At 47.0% G+C, this 23,120-nt stretch overlaps 1 pseudogene; it reads right to left on the bottom strand.

Annotated features, from left to right (window-relative positions):
- Window positions 1-23,120, bottom strand: part of LOC144891959 (uncharacterized) — a 116,336-nt pseudogene that overhangs the window by 90,377 nt on the left and 2,839 nt on the right.

The raw sequence follows: 23,120 nt of genomic DNA, 5'->3' as shown, positions 1-23,120 counted from the left end.
CCTTACTTTGGTTTCTTTCTCATCCGACCGCTTTTGTGATTTCCCTATTGAGTACCTGTGGCACGATTTTGGCCGAACCGCTTCGCAATCGGGTTTAGTCTATTGCTAACGGCTCGGATTCCGGACTGCTAAACCGCTCGGCAAAATACCATCTTGTCCGGGATTCGAGCGGTACTTGTCTCCCTGTTCTGCGGAGGGACTGATAAAGGTATTCGGGATAAACCCTGGACCAATAACCCTGATCAGTTCCACCCCGCAGAAGAGCGTTACAAGTACCAGGACCGGTCGGACAGCCAGCTTAAAAAGACGAGGGGATTAAACCCCCCTCGGTAAGGGGAGTGCCGTCCCCTGGATTCCGTAACAATTGGTGTCGGGGAGTGGGATTTGAGGCCAGAACCAAATTTTTTAAACTAAAAATTTGGTCGAAATTACGAGCGGCCGAAATTTCGTGTAATATTCCAAATTACCTGTTCCTCCTTACTTTGCCTCCGTTGTTGAGCAAGTTACGAGAGGCTGGCGTAAGGGCTGGCTGACTCCCTCACGAACCTGCCAGATCTTTCTCTCTCCGCCCTCTCAAGCCATGCCCACTGATTCCTGGTTGGTTGGTAAGGGCTGGCTGACTCCACCTCTCCCTCTCGTAACTTGACTTCCGTTTCCGGTCTTGCTGGCGAGGGTTCGTTTATTCTCAGCTCTCCATGCTATCCATCGAAATCGAAGTTAAGTAATATTGTTCCCATTTGTATTTTCGTTATAACTATTTATTTTATGGTGTATATATTGTCTCCCGACGAAGATTTTCGGTGCAAATCTTTCATACCTGTATTGATAATCGTGTTAATTCGGGTCGTGTTTTGAGGCCTTGTAGTTGTACAGTGAACACTGTACAACCTTGAGGCTTTGTTTTTCTCTCAGCGGTCCGTGTTTTTGTGATCCAATAACTTTCGTTCTCTGTTTTCCCAATCTTTTCACCCCATAGCCCTCTTCCTTGTGTAAATCACAACTCAAAAAAATCCAAAAAAAATAACATTTCCTTCTCTGTTCTCATTCGTTTATTCATTCTTATTCGTTCGTTCGTTCGTTCTTCGACCACGTGTTTCTCCCCCATTTCCCCAGATAGATTGTCAAATTTCAACACGTTATTTTATCGTCCATGCGTTATTGTTTTGATTATAGTTACTTTTGGTTTGAATTTCCTGTAACTTGTAATTATTTAATCGTGTTCTGCTCCTCGTGTGCGGCCTTGTAGTTGTACCCCCGTCGGTGTTTGTTATCTTAATCGTGTTTTGCTTGGCTCTTAGTTTTTTTCCCTTCTACCCCGAACATAATACTCTGTCTAACGTTCTAAATCCCCACCTCCCCCCCCCCCCCACCCCCAAAAACCAAACAAACAAACAAAAAAACCAAAAACATTTATTTTCCTTTCTCCACGTGTACTGTTGACTCATCCTGTATTTTCTGTCCAGGTGTGCTGTTCGCCCCGCCCCCATTAACTCCTTGCCATCCACCGTTTGCCCTTCACGTGACTCGTGGTGGTCCCTCTCGGCTCTCCCCCCGTTGGTATTTTTGTGCACATAAGATTGTTCACGGTTCTGTTTAAATATTATTTAAATATGTATAACCTTTCCCCTTCAGTGTTTTACTCAGTGGTATTTTACAACACGCTGTTTTTCTTCCTATTTAAAAGGCTTTTCTCAATTTCCTCTCCAACTCATTCCACCTCAAAAAAAAGAAATTCAATATCTTATACGTCTCCCTCACTACATGGTCTAAATTCACATTCATTCCATCCCTCCTCCATCATTCTGAACCGGATTGCTAACTTGAAAATCACAACAAACCCAATTTGTTTTCAATGTTCGTCTTTCATTAATCATCCACTTTCTAAACTCCCCTCTTGCCCCTCCCATCCAAATCCCTCCCCTTGCACCGACACTCCTAAACTCCCCCCTTGCCCCGCCACTCTTAAACTCCCCCCCTACCCCTCCACTCCTGAACTCCCCCCTTGCCCTTCCACTCCTGAACTCCCCCCTTGCCCTTCCCCTCCTAAACTCCCCCCTCACTCCTCCCCTTCAAAACTCCCCCCCAGCCCCTCCCATTCAAATCTCCCCCCATACCATTCCTCTCCAATTCTCCCTCCTCTCCCCTCCTCCTCCTCAAAGCTGCCTCCTCCCCACTTCGTCTCCCTTCTATCTCATACCTCCACCCCCCCCCCCAACCCTCTTCTTTCCTCTGCCCCCCCTCAAACAACCCCTCACTGTGCCTCATCCCTTCACCTTCAAACCTTTCATCCTCCTCATCCTTCCCTTTCTTGGAACTCTTCTGCAATCGCTGACACACTAACAACTGCTCTCCCTACCTCCCCCTCTCATCCTTCATCTTACCCTACTCCTCCCCTCCCCTGTCCTGTACCCGATGCTCCCCCTCTCTCTTCATTAACGGTATGGACCTCAAACATCCGGGGCCTTCGCTCAAACCTGACTGATCTCTCCATCCAGGTTGCTTCTGACAATCCAGACGTGATCTGCTTAACAGAGACTTTCCTCCTTCAAGATGTCTCTGATTCCTTAATATCTCTTCCTGGTTACTCCCTCCTCCGGTATGATAGACCTGAGCCTCGGCCTGGTGGTGGGGTGGCTATCTTTATCAAAAACTCTCTTCCTCACTCTCCTTGCACTGCCCTCTCTCCTCGTCACCCCCAGGAGTACCTCTGGCTACGGCTTCCTCTCCGCTCCCACCTTTTGTTCATATGTGTTCTGTACCGTCCCCCAAACAGTGATGACTCCATTTACATTTCACTGTCTGACAACATGGACCAACTTCTATCCACTCATCCCAACTCTCTCTTCCTCATATGTGGTGACTTCAATTGTCATCATGCCACCTGGTTGGGTGTGGGTTCCTCTCTCACCAGTCATGGCACCTCAGCAAAGGACTTCTGTGACTCACTGGGATTGACACAATCTGTCAATTTCCCGACCCGGATCTCAGCCAATGGAGTATCTTCTCTTCTAGATTTGGTTATGACTAACTTCCCTGCTAATGTCTGCTGCTCTTCTTCTGCTCCAATCGGTTCTTCTGATCATGTGCTTGTCAAAGTGGACATCTCTCTGGCCATTCTCAGAGAGCCTCCTCAGCGTCGACGAGTCTGGCATTTCACTCAGGCCGACTGGGACGGTCTTCAAGCAGCCATCAATCGTCTGGATTGGTCTCCCATCTCCACTGCCTCTGACATCAATTCTTCCTGGGAATTCTTCCAAAGCAAACTGATCTCTCTCATGCACAGATTTATCCCATCTCGCCTTCAGTTGTCTTACCCTTCCTCCCGTCCATGGTACACTGAATCTTGTGGTGAGGCAGTTGCCCTGAAACAACTTGCCTTTGCCTCTTGGAAGGCTAATCCAACTGAAGGAAATCTCAGTTCCTTCCACCAAGCTCGGAACAAGTGTGTGTCTACCCTCAGGAGTGCCAGGAAGCACTATCTCTCCTCACTCAAGAATGAACTCTCAAACCTGTCTCCTTCCTCCAAATCCTGGTGGCGTCTGGTCAAATCCGTTTCTGGTGTTTGTTCCCCCTCCATCCCCTCCCTTACCTCAAATGGCCACACAGTTGACATCGCACGTGACAAAGCCGAATGCCTCAACTCTGTGTTTGCCTCAAATTCCTTAGTCCCAAACCCATCTCTCTCTGTTCCCACCTTTCCCAGTCGAACCAAACTGCTCCTGGACTCTGTGACCTTCTCTCCTGACAAGGTGGAGGAGTTTTTGTCAAACCTCGACTCTGATTCTGCAACTGGACCAGATGGCATCAGCCCACGGGTCCTAAAATCCTGCTCTGCCGCTCTATCTCACCCTCTCTCTGTTCTTTTCACCCTATCTTTTGCTCAAGGTCATCTGCCAGCATCCTGGAAATCAGCAAACATTACCGCTTTACACAAAAAAGGTGCAAAAACAGATCCTTGCAACTACAGACCAATCAGCCTGCTCCCAATTATCAGCAAAGTCATGGAATCCATCATTGCTTCGGATATGAAATCTTTCCTCTTCTCCAATGGCTTGATCTCTGATCATCAATTTGGTTTAAGACCAGGTCACTCTACTCTGGACATGCTGCTTCTGCTGTCTCAACAATGGATGGAGGTCCTCAATGCCAAACAGGAAATCAGAGCTGTCTCCCTTGACATATCACGTGCCTTCGATACGGTCTGGCACCCAGCTCTGCTCACCAAACTCTCCTCCTATGGTATCCATGGAAATCTCCATGCATGGCTTGCGGACTTCCTCTCTGGTCGTAGTCAACGTGTGGCCCTGAATGGATTTCTCTCATCTCCCCTTCCCGTTCAGGCTGGAGTTCCCCAAGGCAGTGTGCTGGGCCCTGTGCTTTTTCTGGTCTTTATCAATGATCTCTCCGACTCTCTGGAAAATCCTCTGTATCTCTTTGCTGATGACTCCACTCTCTGGCGCTCCATTCCTCTTCCCTCAGATCGGCAGTCTGCAGCCTCCTCACTCTCTGAAGACCTGGACAAAATCACAGACTGGTCAAACATGTGGAACATGTCTTTCAATCCTGACAAATCTCACACTCTTACTATGTCTCTCCGAAAAGATCGACTGGACAACCCTCCCATCTACTTTCTCAACAATCCTCTCCAAGAAGTTCTGTCGCTCAAGCTTTTGGGTCTCACCATCTGCCATGATCTTTCTTGGGAAAACCACATTTCCAAGCTGGCCTCCAAAGCCAGTCGCCGACTGGGCATCCTCCGTCGTGCGAAGTCCTTCCTAGGCACACCTGAGCTCCTCACCACATACAAGGCTTTCATCCGCAGCTCAATGGAATACTGTTCTCCCCTATGGGCTGGTGCTCCTGCCTCACACCTGGCTCGGCTTCACGCTGTTGAATCCAAAGCTTTCAGAATCATTGGAATCTCCCGCGATGAAGCTATCTCTGAGGGCCTTTCACTCACTCACCGCAGGCAGGTAGGTGGTCTTTCTGCCTTCTACCGACTCCTCTCCGGCCTTGCTCCCCCAGCTCTCTCTGTGCTCTGTCCCCCAAATATTCCTACAGGTCGCACAAGATCTGCCAGCCACCCTCTGATGGTTAAACTGCCGAAATCTCGGCTCTCTGCTCACCTTCACTCTTTCATTCCTCTTTTCTCCCGCCTCTGGAACAAACTCCCACACTCACTTCAATCACACTCCTCCCTCCAGGTCTTCAAAACAGCTGTTTACCACCATCTCTTATCTTCCCCCATCCAAAACCTTGATCTTTTCTACCCCCACTAATTCACCCCAGATCCACCTTGTTTGAAATTCCAACTTCTTTCCTGGAAGTCTTGGCAGTGTCCATATGTTTTATACCTCTCCCACCCCCCCCCCCTTCCCATGCCTTCCCCCCAAAGCCCTCTCCCTCCCACAGTTCTCTCGATGTCTCCATGTCTCTCGGTCCCTGCTCTCAAATGTTGTGTTTGTGTCCTTCCCCCTCTCTCCCCATCTTGTCTACCGCTCCCGATGTTACTTGTTTTGTGTGTCTGTTTGTCTTTCTGTGTGATTAATGTTCGCTCTTTCACGAGCCTCGATCTTGTATACAAAAAAACAAAAAAACAAACAAAAAAAAATTTAAGTTGTGCCATGGATGATCAAGGCGGTCGGATGCCGGTGGGGGTAGAAGAAGAGGAGTTGGAGGTAACCCAGGACCCCAGGGAGGAATTGGAGGAGGAGAGCGACGAGGATGTGGTGGAGGGGCGTTCAGGCGCACAAGATGGCGGCCTCGCGCACGAGGTTTGAGGCGCACAAAATGGCGGCGCCGCGGAGGCCGAGCCCGCGGTGGCAGCTGGGGCCGCTGTGCCAATCAGGTTTGATTTTAGATTATTCCTGACCCAACTGGATGCAAAGATGGATAAAATGAGGGATGAAGCGAGGGGTACCAGTGCCCAAATTGGGAAGTTGGACAGTAAATTTGTGGAATTGGGAAATCAAATCGGGGGGCAAGAAGCCAAATTTGAGGGTTTAGACAACAGATTTGAGGGTTTACACAACAAATTTGAGGGGTTAGACAACAGGTTGGAAGGGCTGGAAGGTAAATTGGGGGGCCAACTGGAGGACATGGGTAATCAAATTGGGGAAATGAAGAATGGGTTAACGGGGTTGGAAAATCGAATGGCCGCCCAGGAGAACCAGATGGAAGGGGTGAAGAATGGGTTAACGGGGCTAGAAGACAAGATGGGAGGCAAATTGAGGGAGATGGGGGAGCAATCCGCCCGGGAAGTCAAAGAAATGGGGGAGCAGATAGAAGAGGTAAAAATCGGGTTAGAAACCAAATTGGACACCCACAAGGGGGATTTGGAGCAGATGAGGGCAGCATCTACCAAAGAGATGGGAGAGATGGGGGAGGATATCAGGCGAGGTGTGAGCAAGAGGTCGCCGGAGTACGCGAGGAGGTAAAGTGGGGTGAGGAGCGCATGGAGAACGAGGTGAGGAACAGTACGGCTAGGTTACAGGGGGGCATAGAAGACCTGACGCGGGGAGTAGAGCAGCTGACGGTAGGACAAAAGGAGTTCAGGGAGCAGGTGGAAAAGAACACGGCGGTGATAGGAGGGTTGAAAGCGACACAAAAAGAGATTAAAAAAGAACTGATAGCGACAAAGAAAGAATGTCAGATGGTACACGAGGGGTTGACAAAGAGGTTGGACGAGGTGACAGAGGCAATGGAGACAAAAGAACGGGAAGTCAGGATGCACATAGAAACGACCAAGGTGGCACTAGAGGGAGAAATTGAAGGGGCGCACCGGGAAATAAAGGAGGTGAGGCAAAAATTAGAGGAAGTGGAAGAGGGGGTAAGTGAAATTAAAAAGAGATGGAGGGAGACTAAGAAGGAGATAAAGGAGGAGGTAATGGAATTGGTGCAAGGTCTGTGCTCACAGCGTGATGATGTGCTTACTGACCAAATAAAGAGTTTGCAGGTGGCGGAGGAGGAGCGGAAGAGAAGAGGTGCCGAGGTGAGTGGCGATATGCTCGGGGATGTATATGGTGTGAGGGGAGATTCAGTGAGCTTGGGTGTTGGTTTAGACCCGGGCGTTCGTGAAAGGCCGCTGGTGAGGTGTGCGACTGGTGCAGAGTGTGTGGAAAGAGGAGGTGTGCAAGGATGTCCGACTATGGGGTGTGTGAGGAAAAAGTGTGCGCCGAGGAGTGAGTGTGCTGTCGAGAGTGAGAGTGAACGCACGACGGAGTGTGGTGGTGAGAGTGACATGGAGTGCGAGTCGGTTGTGGCAGGTGAGAAGGAATGCACACCTGGAATGGAAGAATGCACACCTGGAATGGAAGAATGCACACCTGGAATGGTCGAGCGTGTGCGGGAATGTACACCTGAGTTGGGGGTGGCGCGGGTGCGAGAGGGCACATTAAAGCGCGTGATTGGGTGTGCAAAACAGTGCACACCCCTGGTTGTCACAGAGGATGTGACCGAGGAGTGGGCGCGAGGAGATGTGTTGATGAAGTGTGCGAACGACGAGGATGTGCCAAGGTGTGCAGTGGTCAGGTGTGTAATGAAGTCTGTGAGCGGAATGAGTGTACCTGGGTGGTGTGTAAGAGGAAGTACAATAACGAAGAGTATGGAGACACCTGGATGTGTGAGGAGGAAGAGGAACGAGTGGTGTGAGTATGTACGGGGAGCATCGACGCTAAATGGAATAGCTGTTAGGTTGACGTTTAGCCGACGCGGGCACTCGGTGCGCTTTATTTGTTGCGGGAGCCGGCGGGGATCGGTGCAGCGTCGCTTCTCTTCGGAGCGTCGTGCACGATCCGGGCCGGGGCCCGCCCCGCACGGTCGAGTCCGGGCAAGGCGACCGGCCCGGTTCAAGGGAAGGTAGGAAGGGCCGGCACGGCGCCCCCTTGTGGTTGCGGCGTTCCAGCCGGACAAGATTGGACCATCGGGAAGGAGACCGCAAGGCTCCGCGCCGAGGTGGACCGTGGGATCTCGGCCCGAGCAAACCCCCTCCCCTGAACCGAGTGCCAGACGGATCCAACTGCAGGAAACAAACCACCCGCGTTCATTGCTCGGCTTGGCGAAGCCGAGCTTTGAGCATGTAACGACGCACCGAGGGTCAGAATAATGGACGATGGTAGGGGTAGTGAAATTTGTTTGGCAAAATTTGATGGGTAAGTTGATTGGCATGATTGGCAAAATTGATTGGCGTGATGGGCAAAATTTGATTGGCGATGGTGATGTAGAGGAATGGCAACTCTGCCATCCCTCACATCCCCCCGGGCACATGAGCTATAGATTATGGGGTTATGGTGGTGTAAACCAAGCCAGGGAGGGTTTGGATAATGGATTAGGGATCTAGAGAAATGACTATAGGTAACGGTAGAGTTAAGTAGCGACATGTACCTGTAGTAGGGGACGTAGGTAGGTTAGTTGGATTATAATGACGAGGGAGCGCAATAGTACAAGGGGCGACTGGGAAGCGCGAGTTTTAGAAGGGCACCAGGTAGATCAGATGATGCCGTGTGTGTGAGAATCTTTGTGTTGAGCAAATGAGGCAATGCTCGTGAATAGTGCCGTGTGTGTGAAGGAGGTGATGGAGCAGCGTATTGTGAAAAGTGTGAGGTGAATGTGAGTTGTATTGAGCGTGAAAGTGTATGGAGCAGTGTATGAGAGGATAATTGTGATTGTGCATTGTATTGAGTGAATGAAGAAGCCTGGGAGGAAAGGAGGGTGCAAGAGCCACCAGACGTGTGTGAGCACAGGTGTGCAAATCCAGGTGAGAATGGTTGTGGGGAATAAATGGTCTGGAGTAAATGGAGTATGGAATGAATGGTGTGGAGTGAGTATGGTGGAAAACGTGGAGTGGAGTGGTTGGTGCAAAGGGGGTGGATGGGGAAGATGGACCCCCATCACGAATACCCGGGGAGGGTAGTTTAAGAGTTAGGTAGAGGGTATAGGTAAATTGTGGTTTGATATTGGCATCTGTGGTGCGTGTGGAAGAATGGTGTTTGGATGGGTGCATTAGTGACGTGGAAATGGCTGGGCGTGTGGCCTGTTAGATGAATGGTTGGTTCAGCGCTCCGCCACTGTTAGTCCGTCAGCCAGGTGAGGCCGCAGGTAGGCTCTGGGAGCCAGTTAGAGTTCAATGGGGCCCGAGGATCCAGAGGAAGGACCCGGGTAGCCCAGTGCCAGAGAGGACACCGAGGGGGTAAGCGCCAGGGAGGGCCTTGCCCAGGTAGGTTAGTGAGGAGCAGGTAAGCTCGGGTGGCAACTTCAGTGGCGGAGGCGCACAGGTAGTTCAACCTGTTAGGGGAGCCACATGACTCAGCCCAGAAATTGTGCGAAGGCACAGGGAGTTGAATCGGGGGAGTGAGACCCCAAATTGGTGAGCACCACAGATGGTCAATGGGAGTTTGGTTCTTAGAACCGCATGGAGTGAAGATGGCCAATGGTTTGGCAGGGAAGACCCCGGGTAGTGTAAAGTGTGTTAATGTCATTTAGGAAGTAGTTAGGATCAAAAAAATCTCCTCGCACCATCTACACCCACTCACCTGAGGTGACAGAACTCCACGCCATGCCATGGTTGTTTGTTTTTTTTTGTTGCAAATGTTTTTGGGAATGTGAGACGCATCATGACGTGGGTGTGACATTGTGCTGTTTGTTCCATCTCTTCCTCCTTATGAGGAATTGATGAGGAATTTGAGTGATGGCAAATTTGGTTTCATTGGGATTGTAACGAATTTGGTATTACGGGAGATAGGGGGAAGACAGGACGTAGTGACGAATTTGTAAATTGTTTTGTAAATACGGGGTAAGGGGCAAGGGTGGAGTAGGTGACAGGTGGGGTGGCGTACGTCAGCGACGAGCTTTCTCCGCTCGCTCTCCAGACGCGCCTCACTCTGCATTGCCTTCATTGATGTGTACAGGCCCTTGCGCCCTTGCCCTCGCTGACTCTGCTTTGTCTTCCTTCCCCCTCCCCCCCCCCCCCCATGGACCGTGCTCTCTGGGCACTGAGGGAGAGCGTGCGGGAGCCGCAATTGTGTGCCCGAGCCCCCGCTGCCAGCTGCCTGAATCGATGCACCACTTATGGACCGCACGTCTTGCGGCCATGCACCACCATATGGACCACTGTTCTGTGGCCGAGCACCACACTGATGGACCCCACGTTTTGGGGCATGACCCCTCTGCTGGGACCGGCCACGATGGCCCAGGAAGATCTCGCTTGCGGACCTCGGTGAGGTGGCACCAAGCCTACAGGTGGACCACCCATAGTTGGCCCCTGTTGGCCATAAATAAAAACAGTTGACACGGTTGTGCTTTTTGTTTTATTACCACCAAATAGGCCGCAAGCAAGAGCAACAAGATGCAGAACGACAACAACTGGAAGAAGCAGAGTGAGCAGCAAGGAACAGCAAGACCATCAGTTGTTTTATTGGTGCTTTGATTGGTGCTTTGGTGCTTGCATGCTCGGGGATGCATTGCAATAAAATTCGGCATCCCTGGGCATGTGAGGTGATGTATCGATGCAGTGCATGCTTTCTCCTCCCTCCCACAGGGTTCTTTTGCTTTTTGTTTCCCAAAGAAAAATGACAGGTCCTGGGTTGCAGTTTTGTAAATAGTCAAAATAATGTCACTTGTAAATAATGCTCCCCACCGTCAATGTTTAGTTTGAAAATAATTCCGCAATTCGGTTAATTGCGGGCGTGAATCTGTTAGGTAGGATGCAACGTAGTAGGGGGACATACTTATTTGTGTTTAAAACTGTCACACTCAGGGTAAGGTTAATTGTAGAGGGAAATTACACCTGCGTGTCACATTAAGTTAAAGTTTTTTCGGCCCGAGACGTGCCGTGAGGAATGAGGGTGCTGTTTTGCGGTTTATCGAACCTTCACATGTAAATTTAGTATTAAATTCCCTTATAAATAAACCCCTGTGTACATTTCCCCTTAATTTGCTGTTAATTGAAATAAGTGCACCTTAGTTAGTCCATGTACAACACGTAGCGAATCATAGGACCTCTCCATAGTTATATCGTTATTCTGTGTTCCAGGTAAGGCCATGTGTCCAATAATTGACTCTCCGTTGCATCAAATCAAATAAGATAGGATCCCCTGCAATATCCCCATGGCCTCCTAAAAGTGCCAGGAAGGCAGCGTTCGCTGTCCTTTGGCTGGGGCTCGTTTGATTGCCCCAAGACGCCATTCCCCATGTGCTCCATCTCGGAGAAGAAGAGGGAGGAGCCGGCAGAGTACGGACGTGGCACCACCTCGTCATAAAAGGTGGAGTCAGCCAGTCCTTACCAACCAACCAGAAATCAGTGGGCATGGCTTGAGAGGGCGGTGAGAGAAAGATCTGGCAGGTTCGTGAAGGGTCCACGGGGGTGGAGATAAAACCCGTTGCGCGGAGCCCCCACCGCAGTTCTGTGGAGGGAGGCGCTTGAGCAAGTTATGAGAGGGAGAGGGAGAGAGACGCATGAGCAAGGAGCACAAGTTGAGAGGATCGTTCATTCATTTGCTTGGCGCGAACGTCCTGCGGCGAATGAGAATCGGCACGCCCTGCTCGCGATACCAACCAGCACTGACGAACGGGTTTTTCGTGGCTGAACAAGAACAAGTGCACGCACGCGGACCTCGACGTCGTGCCGCGATCCTCGGACCTCCCTGTCGCCAGTTCTGTGGACCGACTGCTCTTCTCTTCCCTCCATTCAATTCCTGCCTGCAATTCCCCATTCGTGTACGTGAGTTTGTCTTGTTTTGTCTTGTCCCTGGGAATAAGTTAAGCCTGTTTAAGGATTGCACTGTGTCTCCTCTTCTGTAAATTACCTTCGTTTCTTCTTCTTTCTTTGGTTTGTTGTAAATAATAATAAATACCTGTTCCTCCTTACTTTGGTTTCTTTCTCATCCGACCGCTTTAGTGATTTCCCGATTGAGTACCTGCGGCACGATTTTGGCCGAACCGCTTCACAATCGGGTTTAGTCTATTGCTAACGGCTCGGATTCCGGACTGCTAAACCGCTCGGCAAAATACCATCTTGTCCGGGATTCGAGCGGTACTTGTCTCCCTGTTCTGCGGAGGGACTGATAAAGGTATTCGGGATAAACACTGGACCAATAACCCTGATCAGTTCCACCCCGCAGAAGAGCGTTACAAGTGCCAGGACCGGTCAGACGGCCAGCTTAAAAAGACAAGGGGATTAAACCCCCCTCGGTAAGGGGAGTGCCATCCCCCAGATTCCGTAGCAATATATATATATTGCTCTCCGTAGCAATATGCTCTCCCATTTGTTTAATTTCTCGGGCGGACTGCTCCCCTATTTCTCGCAATTTGTTTTCCATCTTATTTTCTAACCCCTCTAACCCATTTTTCACCCCCTCTATCTGATTCTCCTGGGCAGCCATTCTATTTTCCACCCCCGTTAACCCATGTTTCACCCCTTCTATCCCATTGTCTAACCCCTCAAATTTCTTGTCTAATCCCTCAAATTTCTTGTCTAATCCCTCAAATGTCTTGTCTAATCCCTCAAATTTCTTGTCTAATCCCTCACCGGTACCCCTTGCTTCGTCCCTCATTGCCCCCATCATTCTGCTTTCCATTTTCTCACTATCAGCCCTCGCTCCGTCCCTCATTGCCCCCATTTGGCCCTCTAATCACTCACTATTCTTGTCCATAAGGGCCTTCATTTGCATCATAAAAAGGTTCAAATCCACCGGTGGCGCTGCTACGGTCGCGGGCGCGGTCGCTGTAGCCATGTGCGAGGCGCCATTTTGCGCGCCCGTAACCTCGTGCGCGAGAGCGCCATTTTGCATGCCTGAAACCTCCTCAACCACATTGCCAATGTTCTCCTCCGCTCTTTCCTCCACATACATTTCCCCGAGGTCCTGGGTCGATTCTACCCCGTCTATCTCTCCCACCGACATCCCGTTGCCTTGAACAGCCATAGCACGATTTCAAAATTCGGGTTTTGTCTTTAAAACAATTTCAGCAGCTTGTAATTTTGAGCGCGTTAAGCGCGCTTCGGGTCCGTTCCCGCTCCCGACACCAATTGTTACTGCCAATTGTACAATTGGTGTTCCAAAATTTGGGCTAAATAAATTTAGTCCCAGGTCCGAATCCGACACTCCTGACACCAATTGTTACGGCCCGCGGATAAGGATGTTATGTTTGCCGAGCGGATGGCCCCGCGGTCGTACAGTTACCCCGATTAACCCGATCCCCGAACATTGGCCAGATCGCGCCACAGATATTCAATAGGGAAAAGACTAAGGCGACACGGATGTGAAGAAGAAGAAGACAAAAAGATTGGAAATACGAATATAATTTATTTGCTATTTACAGGCTCAAAAAAACCAAGGAGAAGGAAAGATAATAAAATAATATACAGAAGATTTTAGAGACACAGTGAAAATACTAGCTTATCTAACAGGCTTAACTTATTCCCAGGGACAAGACAAAAGACAGACTACGAACACACTTACACAGGGGATGATGATAGGAATGGCAGGAGGTGGATGGCTGGAGGGAGAGGGAGGTCCATCGGGTCCTGCAGCACGATCGGCGCGTTGGGCAGCCGCCGTTCCTTCGCGGCCCTGCTCCAAACTGCCATCCAGGCCTCAAGCTGCTGTAGCTGCAGTTTCGGTGGCTCAAGCTGCTGTTGATGCAGCCGCGGTGGCTCAAGCTGCTCTCCTCAGGGATCCCTTACTCAACTCTCTTCTTGGTGATCTCTTTGCCGCCACTCTTGTCATGGACCTCCTTTTGTCATGGACCTCTCTACGCAACTCCTGACCACTCTTGCGCGCGTGCTTTTTATAGCGCCTCCGGCGACCAAGCCGCCGGCCTTCAGGACACGCCCATCGGTGTGCTCACCTCGGCCCTGATTGGTCGGCATGGCCCTCTAGCTCCGCCCTTGATGACGATGGGCGGGCACGCCTTTCTTCCCCGACCCGAGCCTCGTGGCCAATAGTGGTTGAAGAAAACCGCCCAAAATGCAGTTGGCCATTGAAATGAAATGAAAGGGGATCTACTCTTATTTTACTTGGTGCAATGGAGTATTTAAATTAATGGGAGACACAGCCTTACCCTAACACACATAATAAGGATATAAGCTACTGAACAAGGGTAATATAGTGTCCCTCAATGTATGCTTTATGGAATTAACTACCGGAACGCCCTTTGACCTTTATACAACAGACTGGAGGCAGGAAGGCGATATTCAAGCAATATTACACAACAATCTATCTATAATTCCAGTAATCTCTGTGTGTATGTATGTATGTTTGTATGTATGTATGTATGTATGTCTGTGACCGCTGTTTCTCGACAACCACGGGTCCGATATACTTTAAACTTGCCAGGTATATTGCTGGGGACCCGAGGATGTGCCTTTTCAAGGTTTCATATTAATCGGAGAAGTAGTTACCGAGCTATGTCCAAAAAACGATTCAACCAATCAGAGAGCAGCGAGCTATCACGTGTGCCGAACGTGGCGAACAGACTCTGCCTCGGACGGCACATTTGAGAGCGTATTCATTTATTTCACGTTGGCAAACTATGTTGCCGTTAAACTATGTTGTAAAACTAATTAAAACTAATTTGCGACATATTAATCGGAGAAGTAGTTACCGAGCTATGTCCAAAAAACGATTCAACCAATCAGAGAGCAGCGAGCTATCACGTGTGCCGAACGTGGCGAACAGACTCTGCCTCGGACGGCACATTTGAGAGCGTATTCATTTATTTCACGTTGGCAAACTATGTTGCCGTTAAACTATGTTTTAAAACTAATTACGTGCACGCTATGGCGATTTCTTTACCAAACTCCGCAAGCCGTTCGCTTTGGACCAAACCATTTCATGTAAATAGAGGGGGGGGATTGTCACCGTACTTGCAAGCCGTTCGCTTTGGACCAAACCATTTCATGTAAATAGAGGGGGGGGGGGGATTGTCACCGTACTCGCAAGCCATTCGCTTTGGACCAAACCATTTCATGTAAATAGAGGGGGGGGGATATAATTTTAGATATATATATAGTACGGGCATGCCCTAGTTGGTATACAATACAACACAATCAAAAAAAACTCAATCCTCATACCCGCAACAATATATATACAGACTTAGCATTTAATATGGATTTTTTTTTTCTTTACTTGGGTTTACTTTCTGAACTCAGTATATCAATCTGGTGAGTTTCTTTTACGCTTCGGCGATTTCTTTGTTAAAAGAACCATGTCACTGATTGTCTGTCGCAGCAAGAAGTCAATAACAGGATTATATCACAGGTGGCATGACAAAATGTACGGACAGGTACATTTGACGATTGGCTTCACAATCGGGTATATAAGGGTTGTTGCGTTCTATATTAGTGGAAAACAACTGCTGCACGTCTACAAAAGTTAATGCCGCTTCCCCTGGAGATGGTCCGTCAACTCGACAATGCTGTTTGTCATTTAGTGGTGGCTTTACGAAATTCCGGCATGAAACAGCGTGCTATTGCTCGGCAGTATGGCATCACTCAAGGTCAGGTGTCAAAGATCCTGAAACGAAATGCTCAGAGGGGTGTCCCTACTCCAATACCGAGGTCAGGACGTCCCCCCAGAACCACAAGGAGAGATGATCACCAGCTGCACCGGTTAGTCTGCAATGGCCGTACCAAGTCAGCTAATCGGCTTCGGGCTGAGTGGCAGCAACTGACAAATGTGCCAGGCATCCCCTAAGAAAGCCACGTCTGACCAGACAACACTGCCAGCGCCGATTGCAGTGGGCCAGAGAGCACCGTCAATGGCAGCCAGGACACTGGAATCACGTGATCTTCAGTGACAAGTCTAGATTTGTGGTCTATCGTCAATATGGCCGCGTCCGAGTGCGCAGACAAGTGCATGAAGCCTACAACGAAGATTGTATAGTGCCAAGAGTCCAAGCTGGAGGTGGTGGGGTGACCGTTTGGGCTGCTTTTCATGCAGGGGCAAAACTGACCTGGTTGTTCTGAATGGAAACCTGAACCAGTTCAAGCACAGGGCCATTCTGGAAGAAACATTCTTCCATTTGTTCGTGCAGCCTTTCGAGGAAACTTTGTCTTCCAAGATGACAATGCACGGCCTCATCGTGCTCGCATGATCCAACACTTTCTTGCTGGCCGTGGTGTAGAGCATATGGAGTGGCCTGCCATGTCCCCGGATATGAATCCGATGGAGAACTTGTGGGCAGAATTAACCCGTCAAATCGACAACTTGGACCAGCAGCCTGCCTCTGTGCATGAAATGCAGCAGGCTATTGTCACTGCATGGCAAGCGATTCCTGTCCAAACCTTGGCAAATCTCGTGAACAGCATGCCTCAACGTGTACATGCTCTCATGAATGCCCGTGGGGGTTACACGAAGTACTGAACTGTAATTTTACTATCCGTAATCCCAGTCGTAATTTAACTTTTGTTTTTGTTAAAAAAAATTTTTGGCTAATGTGCAAAATAAAGAGATACTTCTGGAAAACGCACAGAAGTTTAACACAGTACTGTCCATGAATTGAGTTCGATATCAGTTTACATCACTTTCAAGGATCAATTTATTTGCTTCGAAATGTGAAATGTGGTTTTTGTTTCTTTTAAAGGTCACATTAACAAAATCTAGAATAATTTCAACATCATTCCAATGAACTTTTGGTTCTAGGTCATCTTGAAAAGTAAGTTCACCCCCACAAAAAAAATATTCCATATTAAATGCCAAGTCTGTATGTACACACACACATATACAGACTTGGCATTTAATATGGAATCATTTGTTTTTATATAAGTTTATATATATATAAACAGAAATCTGGCACTACTTCTGACTCACCCTATATATATATATATGTATGTGTGAGTGTTTGTGTGCATATGTGTGTGTGTGTGTGTGTGTGTGTGTGTGTGTTTTGTTTTTTTTGTTTTTTGTGTTCAAGATCGAGGCTCGTGAAAGAGCTAACATTAATCACACAAAAAGTCAAACCGACACAGAAAACACAAAATAAAGGGAGCGGTAGAAAAGATGGGGAGAGATGGGGCGCCTCCAATGCCCCAGGCATGCATTAGTGTTAAGAATGAAGAAGGAAGCTTTTCCCAACAAACCTGAATTAAAATTTTCATATTTTTGTCACTGAATTATTTGTAACCAAGTTATCGGAGCATATAATGAGGCTCATATCAAGAAAATAATGATATAACATCGAGGTACAACATTTATGCCTGGTCTCTCAGCCCCTGGCCTGCATTCGTGTTATGAGTGAAGAATGAAGCTTTTCCCAACAAACCTGAATTAAAATTTTCATATTTTTGTCACTGAATTATTTGTAATCAAGTTATAGGAGCACATAATGAGGCTCATATCAAGAAAATAATGATATGACAGTCGTACAACAACATTTATGCAGGACCTCGAAGGCCCCAGGCCTGCATTCGTGTCGGATTTTCAGGTTAAAAGTGAAGAATGAAGATTTTCCCATGAGCCTGAATGAAATTTTTTTTTAATGTCACTGAATTTTGTGTAACAACATGAAAGTCGGTAAAAATGAGGCTCATTCCTTAAATACAATTGTACAACATATTTTTTGCAACAAAAAAAACAATGTGGGCCTCCGAGGCCCAATCACTGCATCCAAGGGTTAAATTTCTCGGGAACACGATGTTGCGTCTCGCACCTCCATCGACTATAAAATTTGGACACCCTGGTACGACGATTACCTCCCGCTTGACAAGAGAAAGACAATCATGAAAAAATTTTAATTCCGAAAGCCGAGCGCAATTTTCACCCAGCGGGTGTCAAACTCACAACTTTCGGACACCGAGTGTACACGAGGTTTGAATCCCACTCTCCTGACACCAGTTGTTGCGTGACTACCCTTGGTGAACAACGCAGGGTAACACGGATGACCAAACGAGCTTAATGCGTTCAGTTCAATGGCGGAGTTTATACATTCATTCAGAACAACAGAACCTTCAGAACATTTATAAGGCTTCTCTCCTGTGCAAGTTCTTTGATGTTTGTAAATCTGATGAACGAGCAAAATCTTTGCTGCACACAGGACATTTATAAGGCTTCTCTCCTGTGTGAGTTCTTTGATGTATTTGTAAATTTGATGAAGGAGCAAAATCCGTGCAACACACAGGACATTTTTAAGGCTTCTGTCCTGTGTGTAACTTTCGATGTTTTTGTAAATATGATGAACAAGCAAAATCCTTGCTGCACACAGGACATTTATAAGGCTTCTCTCGTGTGTGAGTTCTTTGATGTCTTTGTAAATGTGATGATTGAGCAAAATCCTTGCTGCACACAGGACATTTATAAGGCTTCTCTCCTGTGTGAGTTCTTTGATGTCTTTGTAAATCTGATGAATCAGCAAAATCCTTGCTGCACACAGCACATTTATAAGGCTTCTCTCCTGTGTGAGTTCTATGATGTCTTTGTAAATGTGATGAAAGAGTGAAATTGTTGCTGCACACAGGACATTTATAAGGCTTCTCTCCTGTGTGAGTTCTTTGATGTGTTTGTAAATTTGATGAACGAGTGAAATCCTTGCTACACACAGGACATTTATGAGGTTTCCCTCCTGTGTGTTTTACTTGATGACATTTCAATGTTGATAACCAAGAAAATTCCTTGCTGCACACATTGCACTTGTATGGCGTCGCCCGTCTGTGTGTTGCTTGACATCTCTCGAAAGACTTTAATGAGATAAATGTTTTCTTGCAAACAGAACACTTGTGCAGCTTCTCGTTCCTTTCAATTTTCTTGAATGTCGAACTACAATTGTTCTTAGTGAATACACTGCTATAGTTGTTGACTTCCTGATAAGAAGTCTGTGGCATGTTCTGATTGAATGAAACTTCACTGTCAAACAATTGCGAACTTGACTGAGAACAAACAACCAATTTCAATTGATTCTCTGCAAAGACAATTCAAAAAAACCATCAATAAATCGCGATTACTGTGAAACATCATCATTTTAAAAAGCAGAATGAATAGTACTCCATTACCATTGAAAACTGGCCCTGTGTCTATTCTCATCTGCCATGAGGCGGAACCGAAAGTAAAGGATCAATGTTTAAGGTCCCGTGACAAGAATGCTTTGAGATTTAGAGGTGGTTTCTATATAAATGAAGGGTGCTGAACAATATGGGTGGTAGTTATCCTTTCAAGATTGCTAACTTTTCTGGCTCCGTGCCATAAACCAATATAGCTGCCGCCAGAATATAAATTGGCCCTAACGTACCATACGTGGTTCATGTGTTTTTTCATACATTTTATAATTAATGGATGTCAGGGAATACATTTTTACCAGAAAATAATATTTATATTTAAAGTAAATGTCCAAATCCCAAGAAGGCTGGCAAAATCCAAGATTAGCACTAAAATCTCTCCCACTCTCCTTTTCCCTCCTTCACCCTTCCTCTCCTTTCCTCCTCTGTGGTGGCCCTGAATTTGTGAAGGTGGGGGTACACCATCCTATATTTGGGGGATCTATGGGTCGCTCTTACGAGATCATCGGCTAACTCCATGCCGCGGGCTTGTTCAACACAGAACTGAACTGTCTGGGGTATGCAACAACAACAACAACAACATGCTGGCTGATGTTCGGCTTTGTTGATACAGCGACAGCAACAAGATTTTAAAAACCCAACAACAAGCCATTGAATCAGAAGTTTACCACCGTGGATGTACCCTCTTTTACACCACCTCATTTAACACGTCAAACTAGTTATTCATGCCCGTAGTTTGTGTCCTTTATGATGTCCTTAAAAACAGTATGTTTCGTGTTTGGAAGGATTTTAAATTTTGTTTGATTGGCAGACTAACAGACAGGCTGAAGTAATTCCTACATAGCAAGTGTGAATGCACGCTCAAGACGAGACTCCGTCAAATTTAGAGCCAACACACTGCTAAGCTGCACGTTCATATTCCGATTAGTGTTGAACGATATTCAAAATATGAAATTAAAAGGAAAGCATGTCGTTCCTCAAACACAGACTGACAGTGACATTTGTCAGACAGATTGAGTGAACCAATTGTGTCACCCCACTTTCCGCTACGCACGCAAGACAAAAGGAAACGTCCCAATAAGCCGAGGATGTCTTCATTGAATGATCTTATGACAGGGGTCATGGTTAATTTTATTTTTTTTGAGGTCTGCCGGGCCACCAAATAGTCCATGGGCCAAACCTGAAAATTTGACCCATCGGTACCATCTCTGGTGGCAAAGCCTCACTGTTTTTTTCATAGTTTAGGGCCTAGAGATGATGAATTGAGGTGACAGCAGTGTGAAATTGGCAGCTTTCTGGTAGTTATCACCTCTCAAACATCACCCTGCCGCTATAATTTGAAGCCCAAAATTTGGGGGCAGGGGAAACTAAAATGACTGTAGTTTCGCTCTGGGTGGGTCAATCTTAACAATATACCACTCATAATGTCCGACTATGTACCCTCTATCTTAATCAAGAAGATTTATGCAAAATATTTCATTATGTAGGTCACCAATTTTAGGGGTTGCCCAAAATTGACCATCGGGCAAGTCATGTTGCTAGAATAAAGTAACAAATCACCCAATGGTGATTTAAACACTTGGAATGCATATTTTAGTGGTCTTCAGATGATTCTGAGGGGACATTATCGAGTTGCTTTTGCAAAATTTTATTTCAGAGCAATTGATTTTGAACCATTTCTTGTAAATACCTAAAATCGAGGGTTTCGGGGGTAGGGGAAACCATAATGACTGTAGTTTTTGAGTGGATTGACCAAAATTGAAAATCTAATAGTCAAATTGTATGTCTATGTACGCTCGATCATAATGACACTAGATTATGCAAATTATTTAAATGTGTAGGTCATCAGAGGTCAAAAGGTCACAAATTTTAGAGGCTGCAAAAATCGTCTTTAGCACAACTTATTCTACTAAAACAAAGTAGTAAAAATGAACAAAAAGTAATATCAACTTCCAGAAATTCTATTTTTGATGTCTTTAGGTAATGTTGAGGGCTTGGAAAGTAACCTGAGTATTTTGAGTTCTCAATCTTCATCATCATCATCATCACCATCACCATCATCATCATCGCAATCTGATTCAATATCAACTGTCATCTCCAGTTCATCCTCCTCATTTCGCTGGTTTTCACAAGTTTGTAATTTACACATCGGCGTACAGCCGTACATTTCAACCCATTGTCTATGCAGCCACACTCTCCATTTTTGCAAAGTCGTTTGCACTGGCAGGCCATCATTTCCAACACAGCTTCAGTATTTCCTATTTTGTTAGTTTTCCTTGTTATAGAGCCACAAAGGTGACTGACAAAACTGAAGCACCAAGTTGAGTTTGTCTTGGAGCCTACGCCATTGTGGTGAACATCGAGGAAAAAGCGGACATCAAGAGAAATACCAACGTGGTCCGTTGCCACACGAACTGCCGGCACCGCACACGATGCTGGAGCCTCTTCCCTGAAGGTGGACACCAAAAGGATAAATGAGGTACGCTGCCATGTGGATCACTCACTCACCGCAGGCAGGTTGGTGGTCTTTCTGTCTTCTACCGACTCCTCTCCGGCCTTGCTCCCCCAGCTCTCTCTGTGCTCTGTCCCCCCAATATTCCTTCAGGTCGCACAAGATCTGCCTGCAACCCTCTTCTGGTTAAACTGCCAAAGTCTAGGCTCTCTGCTCACCTTCACTCTTTCATTCCCCTTTTCTCCCGCCTCTGGAACAAACTCCCCCACTCCCTTCAATCCCACTCCTCCCTCCAGGTCTTTAAAACAGCTGTTCACCACCATCTCTTATCTTCCCCCATCGAAAACCTTGATCTTTTCTACCCCCGGTAATTCACCCCAGAGTCCTTGCAGTGTTCATATGTTTTAATCCTCTCCCACCTCCCCCCAAGTCCTCCCGATGTCCCTGCTCTCAAATGTTGTGTTTGTGTCCTTCCCCCTCTCTTTTGTGTCCTTCCCCATCTTGTCTACCGCTCCCCTTGTTTTTTGTGTTTTGTGTGTCGGTTTGTCTTTTTGTGTGATTAATGTTAGCTCTTTCACGAGCCTCGATCTTGTATACAAAAAAAAAAAAAAAAAAAAAAAAAAAAACCGAAACCTATAGGGGAAACCCTATGCCTGTGCGGCCACTCTGAGCAGCAGGAAAGTGCGCTGTAAAAAATAATAACTGTACCTTCTCAAGCGAGGAAATAGATCACCTTGGGAAGAGACATGATTACGCACCACAGCAAAAAGCTTCGAAAGTGCTGACTGTCTCACCACCATCAAAGACAATACTCCAGAGGAGAAAACTACAAACGGAAACCAGGAGTGTTGAGGTGAAGGAGATAATCCTCCAATGCAGGATGTATTCCAATTTCCATACATGAAGTATGGGGGAGTAAAAGTAAGGGTGAACGGTTCAGGAACCAGCTGAAAAAAACTGGCACTAGGGCGGAGACAGTCCCCCTTGATAAAAGTGAGAAGGTCTTTTCAACAATTAAAGATATCTAGATAAAGATAGAATAGAAGAGATTACATCTCGGGCAAGGCAACAAGTGGCAGAAGAGATTAGAGTGAGGGGAGCTATGTGCATGCTTGAAGGTGAAGACAGAGATGGCAGGAGGGATTGTAAGAGGAAGGGGAAGGCCGAGCATGTAATGCCTACTTTGAAAGCAAATACCTATTTTGGGGGGCAATCGACCAACCCAAAGGGGCAGATTTTTTTCAATGCCGTGAACACACTTTGGTACATCACGGGTCGTGAAGGTTGTGGTCAAGTTTCATAGAAATTGCGTGTTTAGTTTCATAGAAGAAAGCAAATACCTCTTTTGGGGGGGTCAAACCTGGACCCACTTTGACCCCCGTAGACCCTCTTCGAATTTGATTTTCTTCGTGCCGTGAACAAACTTTGGTACATCACTGGTGATGAAGGTTGTGGTCAAGTTTCATCGAAATAGTGGAAGATGGGTTTTGGAAAAGAAAGGTTTTTTTTTTTTTTTTTTTTTTTTTTTTTTTTGTATACAAGATCGAGGCTCGTGAAAGAGCTAACATTAATCACACAAAAAGACAAACCGACACACAAAACACAAAAAACAAGGGGAGCGGTAGACAAGATGGGGAGAGAGGGGGAAGGACACAAAAGAGAGGGGGAAGGACACAAACACAACAT

This window comes from Myxine glutinosa, chromosome 5 (assembly GCF_964187855.1).
Source record: "Myxine glutinosa chromosome 5, kmMyxGlut1.1, whole genome shotgun sequence".
In the NCBI taxonomy this organism is placed as follows: domain Eukaryota; kingdom Metazoa; phylum Chordata; class Myxini; order Myxiniformes; family Myxinidae; genus Myxine; species Myxine glutinosa.
Note: the sequence above shows the minus strand (reverse complement) of the source record. Positions and strands in the feature narration are given on the sequence as shown.